This window comes from Microtus oregoni, unplaced genomic scaffold (genome assembly GCF_018167655.1).
Source record: "Microtus oregoni isolate MIOR12 unplaced genomic scaffold, Mior012 000050F_000, whole genome shotgun sequence".
Taxonomy (NCBI): domain Eukaryota; kingdom Metazoa; phylum Chordata; class Mammalia; order Rodentia; family Cricetidae; genus Microtus; species Microtus oregoni.
The window spans coordinates 353146-365789 of NW_024543224.1; positions in this window are offsets into that span (position 1 = coordinate 353146).

A 12644-nucleotide genomic window follows, 5' to 3' on the forward strand; every position below is an offset into this window, starting at 1 on the left:
CCCACCCTTCTCCCCCTCCTCCCACTCCTTTCCCCCTCCCTCTCCAGTCCAAAGAGCAGTCAGGGTTTTCTGCCCTATGGTAAGACCTAGGACCTCCCCCCTCCGTCCATATCTAGGAAGGTGAACATCCAAACTGGCTAGGCTCCCACAAAGCCATCATTTTACGTAGGATCAAACCCCCGTGCCATTGTCCTTTGCGTCTCATCAGCCCTCATTGTTCGTCATGTTCAGAGGGTCCAGTTTTATCCCATGCTTCCTGAGTCACAGTCCAGCTGGTCTTGGTGAGCTCTCAATAGATCAGCTCCACTGTCTCAGTGGGTGGGTGCATCCCTCATGGTCCCGACTTCTTTGCTCATGTTCTCCCTCCTTCTGCTCCTCATTGGGACCTTGGGAGCTCAGTCCAGTGCTCCAGTGTGGGTCTCTGTCTCTATCTCCATCCATCACCAGATGAAGGTTCTATGATGATATGCAAGATATTCGTCAGTATTGCTATAGGATAGGGTCATTTCAGGTTCCCTATCCTCAACTGCCCAAGGAACTAACTGGGGACCTCGGTTTGGGCATCTGGGAGCCACTCTAGGTTCAAGTCAGTTTGGATGTTCACCTTCCTAGAAATGGACGGAGAGGGGAGGACCTAGGACTTACCACAGGGCAGGGAACCCTGACTGCTCTTTGGACTGGAGAGGGAGGGGGAGAGGAGTGGGGGGAGGGGGAGAAGGGTGGGAGGAGGGGGAGGGAAATGGGAGGCTGGGAGGAGGTGGAAACTTGTTTTTTTTCTCCTTTTCTCAATAAAAAATGGAAAAAAAAGCTGTATATATATTTTTACAATTTGTCTGCATTCGTTTACGCCATTACAGATCAGAAATAAAGAACACTTGCTGTTCTTGCAGAGGACTAGAATTCAATTCCAGGCACTCATGTTGGTTGGCTGGCAATAGCTTATAACTACAGCTCCAGGGGATCTTGCACCTTTTTCAGAGGAAAAATTTTTAAATAAGATATTGTATACAATTTGAACTGGATAAATCTTATGAAATTCATTTATCTTAACAATTTCTTTACTGCCTGATTTAGGATGAAGTTCTACCAAATTATTTTTTGTATTTGTATAATTTGTGATGATGAGATAATTCAAGTTTAAGTTTTATGATTATTATTGTTACATATATATATACTTATAGTTATGTACAAATATGTAAATACAGCTTAATTGAGTCTGTTTTTGTTGTCTATGTGTATATGGTTTCAGAACTGACCACTCTGCATTAGACAACCAATTAGGAGTCAAATGGAGTCCTGTTGAGAAAGTCCTTTCCTATACTTATGTCTTTTAAGGCACTACCCGTGTTTTCTTCCACCATTTTCAGTGTTTCACTTTTTACATTGAGGCCTTGATTGACTTTGATCTAATTTTTGGACAGGATGATAGGCATGAGTATTATTTTACTCTTTTGTGTGTGTATTTTATTCAACACCATTTGTTGAATACTCTGCCTTTTCTTCAGTGTACTTTTCTTCTTTTACCTCTTTATCAAATATCAGGTGACTATAGTTATGAGGACTCATGTTTGGGCCTTCTATTTTATTATATTGGTCTACATGTCTGTTGTTTTGTCTAGTACCATGGAAAGACTAAGTCTGTCTGATCCCAGATTTTTTTAAATGAGAGGTTCATTATTACTACTTCAATTTCATTGCTTGTTATACTTATGTTTAAGTTTTAAATTATAGTTTTATATCAGTTTACTTTTGATGTTAATGCTCAATTTTAGATAATACCGTGCAGTTCCCCTTTATCCTAGGTTACCTTGATTAAAAATAAGATTATTTTTTACAAGAGCTATCTTCGATAAACTCTATAGAGGTTTTTCATTCACTCAGCTTTTGTCTTATATTTTTCTTATTTAAGAACAACTAGTTATCTGCTTTAGGTGATAATTTATACTTTTTTCTCTTAAAAATAACAAATTAGTTGGGCAGTGATGGCATATGACTTTAAGCTCAGCATTCAGGAGGCAGAGGCAGATGGACCTCTGTGAGTTCAAGGCCAGCCTGGTCTACAAGAGCTAGTTCCATGCCAGGTACCAAAACTACACAGAGAAACCCTGTTCGAAAAACAAAACAAAACAAAAACAAATTAACATTTTTATATCTTATAGCTTTTCCTTCAAAAAATAAACCTCCTTAGTATGTGTGTCTGCACATATGTGTGTGGTGTATCCCAAATATCTTTAGAGAAACTATAGAGGAGGTAAACTTTTATTTCTATTCTGTTAGGTTTTTACTTTTTTGGCTAAATATGATAAGTTATTTACAAGTTTCCCTTAGCTTTAACTTCTCATTCTTAATGATAAGATGTGAAAGCCTTATAGTATAAAAAGGAATCTTTTATTTGGAAATATTTGTTTTATTTATATCTTTTTAGTTCACTTAGTTTTCTTAAAATATTTATTTTAATAATTTTCACATGACTCTGTGTATATATGTGTGTATGTGTGTGTGTGCCATGAATATAAGGGTGCCTGTAAAAGCAGGAAAAGAACAATAGAATTATAGGCAGCTGTGAGTCATCACACATGGGAGCTGTGAACTTAACACCAAGTGCCCTTAACCTGAGTCATCTCTTCAGCCCCTAACTTGCTTGTTTTTTTTTAAATAACTGTTCTTATATTGCTTATAATAAAACAATATATTAAACAGCTAGTAGGCTGGTAACATGACTCAGTGGGTAAAGCTCCTTGCTGCCAAACCTGATTAACTGAGTTTGATTTTCTGATATTGCAGAATATTTGTTTGCCTATGCAAATATGTATTGCATTTATTGAACTATGTAAATATGTGTTGCATTTGCTCATGTTGCAGAATATTTGTTTTACTACGAGAAAGTGTTTCATTTGTTGGAAGGAGACCACTTGCTGGTTCCTGGCTGCTCAGCTCCGAAATAATCACACAGAAACTATATTATTTAAATCACTGTTTAGCCCACTAGATCTAGCTTATTATTGGCTAACTCTTACATATTAATTTTATCCATCTCCATTAATCTGTGCATCACCATGAAGTTGTGGCCTACCAACAAAGTTTCAGCATGTCTGTCTCTGCCGGCAGCTCCATGACTTCTCTTTCTCTCTCCCAGCATTCAGTTTAGTTTTCCCCACCTACTTCTATTCTACCCTATCAATAGGCCAAGGCAGTTTCTTTATTAACCAACGGTATTCACAATGTAGAGAGGAGAATCCCACATCAGCTCTCCTTTTCTGTTTAAATAAAAGGAAGGGTTAACTTTAACATAGTAAACTTGCATATAGTAAAACAGGTATCAAGCAATAATTACAGTTACAATATTCACATCTACTTTATCTTTAATCATAACTAAGTAAAACTATAACTATGACTATAAATTCTTCAACTTCATCTAAGACTCCAGAAAGATATAGTATTACCTAAGTAAACAGAAAGTGCATTGTAAGCAACTTCTAAAACTCTAGAATTGACAGAGACATCTTGTTGCCTTGATAGTTACACAGAGTTCTTCTGTAATGTTGGGGCAACCATCATCAGCCTACAGACCCATAGTATACAGCAGACTTTTTCATGAAGCAGGAAATTTCAAAGACAGTTCTGTCTACATTGGCAGTTTGTCAGTCACTTTCTTCTGTGTCCTGCAGAATGTCTGGCAGACTCTTTCATGAAGCAGGAACCCTAAAGGATGGTCTCATCTTTAGGCAAGTTCAGCAGTCATTTCTCTGTGGGTCCTGCATGTCCAGTTCACACAGCATACCATTAAGCAGTCCAGGCAAGAGCAGTTTCTTGCCCAAATGGTTAGCAAGCTCCATAAGGAGCCTCTTTGATCCCCATCTTCCTCTTGAAGTAATTGATGTTGCCAGAAGCAGAAGTGTCTCACTGTCATAAAAGTCCTAAGTTCCTAAACAATTTAAATGCCATATTCTATAGTCTTTGAAAGGTTTGAATAATACCTATCTAACTGAAATATATCTAGAAAACCTAACCATGACTACAAGCTTGACTATTATGGATGATTATTTATTAACCTATATTTATTAATTATACATTACATTTTTAAATGAGCTGGACAAACACAATACCTTAATCAAGGTCAGAAATATAAATATAACAAAACTGACCTTACATTTGTATCAATAAACCAAGATCCATACCAATGCAAATTTCTATAGCATATCCCCATTTAAATGTAAAGAAACATTTATAAACAATATTTGGGAATATGGATGTAGCTCTTCTCCAAACTGTTTCTTGTTTTTGTTGGGCAAAGTAATTTTTTGAGGAGTGTTCAAGGTGACCTTTCAGGGGGTCTTGGTGCATCAAACCACATTAGCCTGGAATGAATCTACAGGTTCTCATCATCTGTGGAAACAAAAGAGGAAGCTCTTTTCCAGAGCAACATATCCTTAGACCCAAATTTTGAAGACACAATATCTTTAAAGTATATATGTTGGTTACTTAGCTCCTTCACAGTCAAGAAATTCAAAGAAAACACAATAATATACATAATCCAGACTCTCTGTCTATTCTCCATATTTATGTGGAATTTTTATTACTCTATTTCTTTTTATATAAGTTTAATATTTATTTTATTATATTTACTCCTTTAATCTATGACTGTATCTATTTCTTTAAAGACATCGTTTTATTTTGTTTCTTAAACCATTTATTTCTTTTTATAACTTTCTTTTTTTTTCTTTTTATAACTTTCTATATTCTTTTTCTTTTCTCTCCCAAGCCTACTTACATTTATCCAATACTGTGACTCATTTAGTGGTCTCTTATGTCTGAATCTGTTGTATTGTGTATCTGTAATTCTTTATTGTCCAGAAGTACTTCTTAAAATGCTAAGGACTTTTTAAAAACTTAAGTTGCGAAATTACTAGGGTATATAAAGTACTTCCTGCTTGCTCCACATAGTCCAACATAGTGGAAGTCCGTTCACTGCCTCTGCAAGCTGTGCACATTGCCCCAGTTTTAGGTACATGGCAGGTCTATGTTCCCATTAAGCAGGTTGTAGTACATTGCTCAAAACCCCATTTAAATACTAGGTCTCCTGAAAGAGCCAGAATTTGCACTGGCAGGACAGCTCAGAAAGCTGACATTTCAAAGTGCAATGTTTTTATTTCTGCTACCACTGAGTCAGGAAACCTCTCTCAAAGGAGCAGGAGCAAGCCACCAACAAATAGCAAGAAGCTGTGTTAAACTCTTTACTTTTATGTCTAGAATTCCTTTTTAAGCTTCTTAGGTTTTAAGTGGATTTTAGTTTGCCACATGGGCACTAATTTGTTGGAAGAAAGCTGCTTATTGGTTCCCAACTGCTCAGCCCCAACATAAACAGAAACTATATTAATTAAATCACTGCTTGGCCCATTAGCTTTAGCTTCTTATTGGCTAACTCTTGCATCTTAATTTAACCCATCTCCATTAATCTGTGCATCACCATGAGGTCATGGCCTACCAACAAAGTTTCAGTGCATCTGTCTTTCACAGTGGTTCCATGGCTTCTCTCTAACTCCTCCTTCTTTCTCCCAGCATTCAGTTCAGTTTCCCCCACCTACCTAAGTTCTGCTATATCAACAGGCCAAGGCAGTTTCTTTATTAACCAACAGTATTCACAACATACTGAAGGGAATCCCACATCATACATTCATTGAATTACATAAAGATAAGTTGTTGTTTTACCTTGCCTACCTAAGGCACCTGACTGATCTAATAAAATGCTGAATAGCCATTAGCGAGGGAGGAAATATAGGTGGAACTTCTGGGCATGGAAAGTAAGTAGGAGGAGGAAATTAGGCTTGAAGAGAAAAGCAAAGGAGAAAACAGGGAGACACCAGGAACCAGATAGACAGACATGGAGAAAGTAGGAAAGTAGGACAAACAGAATGAAAGGTAAAAAAGCACAAGGCAAAACATAGATTAATATAAATAGGTTGATTTAAGTGTAAGAGGTAGTGGGATATGCCTAAGCTAAGGCCTAGATTTCATAATTAATAGTAATTCCCCATGTCATTATTTGTAGGCTGGCAGCCTCAATGAGAAAGCATATTACACTCTGACTCCTGAAAGTTGTTCTCTGACTGCCACATGCTCACTGTAGAATAAAGTAAGGCGTACCTTTGAGATACTAGTTCTTTGTCAGATACATGGTTTACAAATATTTTATACTATGTAAGTTGGTTTTTTTCTTTCTCTTAAGAAAGTATTTTCTGCTGCCCTATTGTCTGTGAGGTACTTAGCCCAGGAAGAGTTTCTGCTCCTGCACTGAGGGAATCCATCTAGAGGGCTAAATGTATGCCTGCCCAACCGGATGGTCTAGGAACCAAGTACAGGGCCCCTCCACCTCCTGCTGCAGGGGCTTCTTTGTTCCGTATGACCCTTCTCCTGTACTGAGGAGATCCACCCAGAAGGGTAAGTGTGGGCCCGCCCAGCTGGACTGTTCAGGAACTGAGTACAGGGCCCTTCCAGCTCCTGCTGTAGGGGCTTCATTGTTCCATATGACCCTGCCTCCCCCAAGCCTGCCCTATTGTCTCTGAGGTCCCTGGCCCAGAAAGAGTTCCTGCTCCTGCACTGAGGAGATCCATCCAGAAGGCACTCCTTTCTATCTGCGGAGTCCTTAAATCCACCAGGACAGCCAGCTCCAAAGGGTAGACCAAGAAAATTCCCCAAGTACACAGTCAGGCAGAGCAAAGATTGGACCAAGATGCCAAGACTCTCCTGGCTGCATTTGAAGGAAGAGATGGGCAGGTGCCAATGCAAGAATTCCTCCAACAAACTGAAAAGCAACATGACAACACCAGAATACAGTGAACATGCAACAGGAAGATTTGAACACCCTATTCAAGAAGAAGTAGAAGAAATCGGCTTTAAATGTAACATTATAAAAATAATAGAGGCCTTTAAACAGGATGTGAAAACTCATTTAAAGAAATGGATGAGAAGACAAACAAAAAGTTAGAAGAAATGAATAAATCTCTCAAAGACATACAAGAAAACCAAGAAAAAGAAATCAAACAGGTAAGGGAAACACTTCAAGACTTGAAGACCAAAATGGAGGCAATGAAGAAAACAAAAACTGAGGGGTGACTGGATATGGAAAATCTGAGTAAATGAACAGGAACTACAGAGACAAGTATAACCAACAGAATTAAAGAGATAGAAGAAAGAATCTCAGAAGATATTATAGAGGAATTAGACTCATTGATCAAAGAAAACATTAAATTCAACAAATTCTTAACACAAAACATCCAAGAAATCTGGGAGACCATGAAAAGACCAAACCTAAGAATAATGGGGGGGGGGGGAGAAGGAGAAGAATTACAGCTCAAGGGCCCATAAAATATATTCAACAAAATTATAGAAGAATACTTTCTGAACCTAAAAAAGGATATTCCTATGAAGGTACAAGAAGCATTCAGAACACCAAATAGACTGAATCAAAAAAAATCACCTCGACATATAATAATCAAAACACAAAACATACAGAATAAAGAAAGAATACTAAGAGCTACAGAGGAAAAAGGTCAAGTAACATATAAAAGGAAACCTATCAGAATTACGCCTGACTTCTCTATGGAAACCATGAAAGCCAGAAGGTCTTGGATAGATGTGCTACAGACACTAAGAGACCATGGATGCAAGCCCAGACTACTATATCCAGCCAAGCTTTCTTGAGTTGTATTTTCTGTAAGGATGGGTTTGTGGCTACATATTGTTTAAATCTGTTTTTGTCCTGGAATATCAGCATCTCATGTAACCTCCTCAAAAATTGATCACATAATCAGTAACAAAGCAAACATCCATAGATACCAAAAAATTGTAGTAACCACCTGTGTATTACCGAATCACCATGAAATAGAGTTAGAATTCAACAACAATTCTACCCCCAGAAAGCCTACAAACACCTGGAAACGGAACAGTCAACTATGAAACCACCCCTGAGTCAAGGGAGAAATAAAGAAAGAAATTAAAGTCTTCTTTGAATTCAATGAAAATAAAGACACAATATACCCAAACATATGGGACACTATGAAAGTAGTTCTAAGAGGAAAGTTCATAGCACTAAGTGCCCACATAAAGAAAATGGAAAAAGTTCACATTAGAGACTTAACAGCACAGCTGAAAGCTTTAGAAAAAAAAAAGGAGTAGAAGTCTGGAAATAATCAAACTGAGGGCTGAAATCAACAAAATAGAAGCACAGAAAACAATCCCAAGAATCAATGAAACAAAAATTTTCTTTGAGAAAATCGACAAGATTGACAAACCCTGATCCAAACTAATCGAAAGGCAGAAAGAGAACATGCAAATAAACAAGATCAGAAATGAAAAGGGGGACATAACCACACACACTGAGGAAATTCAGAAAATCATTAGGTCTTACTAGAAAAACCTGTATGACACAAAATTGGAAAATGCAAAAGAAATGGACTTTTTTAAGATAAGTAACATATACCAAAATTAAATCAAGACCAGGTGAACAATTTAAATAGACCTGTAAGTCACAAGGAAATAGAAGCTGTCATCAAAGACCTCCCAACCAAAAAAAAAAAAAAGCCTAGGACCAGATGGTTTTAATGCTGAATTGTACCAGGATTTCCAAAGAGCTAATACCTATACTCCTTAATGTGTTTCACATAATAGAAAAGGAAGAGTCATTGCCAAACTCTTTAAGAAACTGCAGTTATCCTAATACCAAAACCACACAAAGACTCAACCAAGAAAGAGAATTATAGATCAATCTCTCTCATGAACATCGATGAAAAAATCCTCAATAAAACACTGGCAAACTGAATCCAAGAAAACATCAATAAAAATTATCCATTATGATCAAGTAGGCTTCATCCCAGAGACACTGGGCTGGTTCAACATATGAAAATCTATCATTCTAATCAATCATATAAATAAAATGAAGGAAAAAATATGATAATTTCATTAGATTCTGAAAAAGCATTTGACAAAATTCAACACCCCTTTATGATAAAGGTCTTGGAGAGATTAGGGAATACAAGGTTCATACCTAAATATAATAAAAGCTATTTACAGCAAGCCAACAGCTTACATCAAATTAAATGGAGAGAAACTTAAAGCCATTGCACTAAAATCACGAATAAGACAAGACTGTCCACTCTCTCCATATCTCTTCAATAGAGTCCTTGAAGTTCTAGCAATAGCAATAAGGCAACATAAGGATATCAAGGGGATTCAAAAATGGAAAAGAAGTCAAACTTTTGTTGTTTGCAGATGATATGATAGTGTGCATAAGTTATTCCAAAAACTCTACCAAAGAACTCCTACAGCTGATAAACACCTTCAGTAATGTGGCAGGATACAAGATCATCTCCAAAAAATCAGCAGTCCTCCTATACACAAAGCATAAAGAAGCAGAGAGGGAAATGAGTGAAACATCACAATTCACGATAGCCACAAATAGCATAAAGTATCTTGGGGCAACACAAACCAAAGAAGTGAAAGATCTATTTGGCAAGAACTTTAAGTCTTCGAGGAAAGAAATTGAAGAGGATACCAGAAAATGGAAGGATCTCCCATGCTCTTGGATTGGTAGGATCAACTTAGTAAAAATGGCAATTCTACCAAAGGCAATCTATAGATTCAATGCAATCACCATCAAAATCCTAACAAAATTCTTCACAGACCTTGAGAGAACAATAATCAATTTTATATGGAAAAACAAAAGATCCAGGAGAGCCAAAACAATCCTATACAATAAAGGAACTTCCAGAGGCATTGCCATCCCTGACTTCAAACTCTATTACAGAGCTACAGTAATGAAAACAGCTTGTTATTGACATAAAAACAGAGAAGTCGACCAAAGGAATCAAATTGAAGACCCAGATATTAACAAACAATCCTATGAACACCTGATTTTTGCCAAAGGACTAAGGGTATACAATGGAAGAAAGAAAGCATCTTCAACAAATGGTGCTGGCATAACTGGATGTCAACATGTAGAAGATTGAAAATAGGTCCATATCTATCACCATGAACAAAAACTCAAGTCCAAATGGATTAAAGACCTCAGTATAAATCTGACCACACTGAACCTGATAGAAGCGAAAGTGGGAAGTAGTCTGCAACACATGGGCACAGGAGACCACTTCCTATGTATAACCCCAGTAGCACAGACAATAAGAGCAACAATGAATAAATAGGACCTCCTAAAACTGAGATCTGTAAAGCAAAGGACACTGTCATTAATACAAAAAGGCAACCTACTGAATAGGAAAAGATCTTCACCAACCCCAAATCATACAAAGACCTGATCTCTAAAATATATAAAAACTCAAGAAACTAGACATTAAAATTCTGAATAACCCAATTAAAAATGGGGTACTAAACTGAACAGAGAATTCTCAACAGAAGATGTCCAAATGGCCAAAAGATACTTAAGGTCATGTTCAACTTCCTTAGCAATCAGGGAAATTCAAATCAAAACAACTTTTAAGATACCATCTTACTCCTGTCAGAATGGCTAAAATCAAAAACAGCAATGATAGCCTATGCCGGAGAGGATGTGGAGTAAGGGGAACACTCATCCATTGCTGGTGGGAATGCAAACTTGTGCAACCACTTTGGAAATAAGTGTGACGGTTTCTCAGGAAATTGGGAGTCAACCTACCTCAGGATCCAGCAATTCCACTCCTGGGAATATACCCAAGAGATGCCCTATCATACTATAAAAGCATTTGTTCAACTGTGTTCATAGCAGCTTTATTTGTAATAGCCAGAACCTGGAAAAAACCTAGGTGCCCCTCAATGGAAGAATGGATAAAGAAAGTTTGGCACATCTACACATTAGAATTCTACTCGGGGGGGGGGGGGGGACCACGACATCTTGAATTTTGCATGCAAATGGATGGAAATAGAAAACACTATACTGAGTGAGACAACCCAGACTCAAAAAGATGGATATGGTATTCACTCATTAGTGGATTCTAGCCAAAAACAAAGGACATTGAGCCTATAGTTCATGATCCTAGTGAAGCTAAATAATAAGGTGAATCCAAAGAAAAACATATATAGATTTTCTGGAAATTGGAAGCAGACAAGATTGCCTGGCAAAGGTTGGGAGCATGGTGGTGGGGGTGGAGTGGGGGGGGTAGGGGAGAGGCGGAGACAGAAGGAAGATGGAGAGGATTGGGGAGAGCTTGGGGGAGTAGGATGGTTAAGATGGAGGAAGGGCAGATATGGGAGCAGGGAAGAAGATATCTTAATTAAGGGATCCATTTTAGGGTTGGCAAGAGACTTGGCTCTAAAGGGGTCCCCAGGTGTCCAAGGGTATGTCGCCAGCTAGGTCCTTGGGCAGTAGAGGAGAGGTGCCTGAACTGGCCTTTTCCCATAGCCACACTGATGAATATCTTGAATATATCCTTTGTCCAGCGATGGATGGAGATAGAGACAGAGATCCACATCAGAGCACTGGACTGAGCTCCCAAGGTCCAGTTGAAGAGCAGAAGGAGGGAGAAGATGAGCAACAAAGTCAGGACCATGAGGGGTTCGTCCACTCACTGACACAGTGTGACTGATTTAAGGGGAGCTCATCAAATCCAGCTGGACTGGAACTGAATGAGCATGTGATCGAACTGGACTCTCTGAATGTGAATGACAGTGGGGGCTGACTGAGAAGCCAATGATAATGACACTGGGATTTGATTCTGCATGTACTGGCTTTTGGGGACCCTAATCTGTTTGGATGCACACCTTCCTAGGCCTGTATGGAGGGGGGAGGGCCTTGGACTTCCCACAGGGCAGGGTATCCTTCCCTCTCTTAGGACTGGAGGGGGAGGGTGAGTAGGGGAGTGGGAGGGAAATGAGAGAAGGGGAGGAGGTGGAATGGTATTATTTATAAAGAAAAAATAAAATGTTTGAAAAAAAGAAGGTATTTTCTGGAATAAAATTTAATTTTTAATGAAGTACAGTTTATGAACATGTCCCTAATAGATTGTGCGTTGGGTGTCAAATCTAAGAAATCCTTGCTAAGAGCTACATTCCGAAGATATTTTCTCATACTTTTTATAAAAGTTTTATAGTTTTGTATATTTAAGTTTATAATCCATTTCAATGACTTTTGTGTGAGATTCAGGTTGAAGTTAATAGTTTTGCCTAGGGCTATATACTTGCTCCAGAACAGTTGCTTGAAAGCCTATCTATACTCCTTTGAATTGCTTTTATGCTGTGACATTTTGAATAAAAACATTCCCAATAAGCTCATATATTTTAATTCTTGGTCCCCAGTCAGTGGAACTGTTTAGGAAGAGTGAGGAGTCATGGCCTTGTTGAAGGAGGTGTACAACTGGGGATGGGCTTTAAAGTTTCAAAATTCCATACCATTTCCAGTGTTCTTTCCCTACCTTGTGCTTGTCAATCAAGGTATAAGTTCTCAGATAATGCTCTAGTCCATGCCTGCCTGCCTGCTGTCATGGTCCCTGACATGATGGTCATGGACTCACTCTCTGAAACTGTAAACCACAGCTTAATTCTTTCTTCTATAAATTGCCTTTGTCATAATGTCTTTATAGCAATAGAAAAGTAATTAAGTCATGTACCTTTGTTAAAATAATCAGTTGGGCTCAATTATTTGGTTCTATTTCTTTGATTTT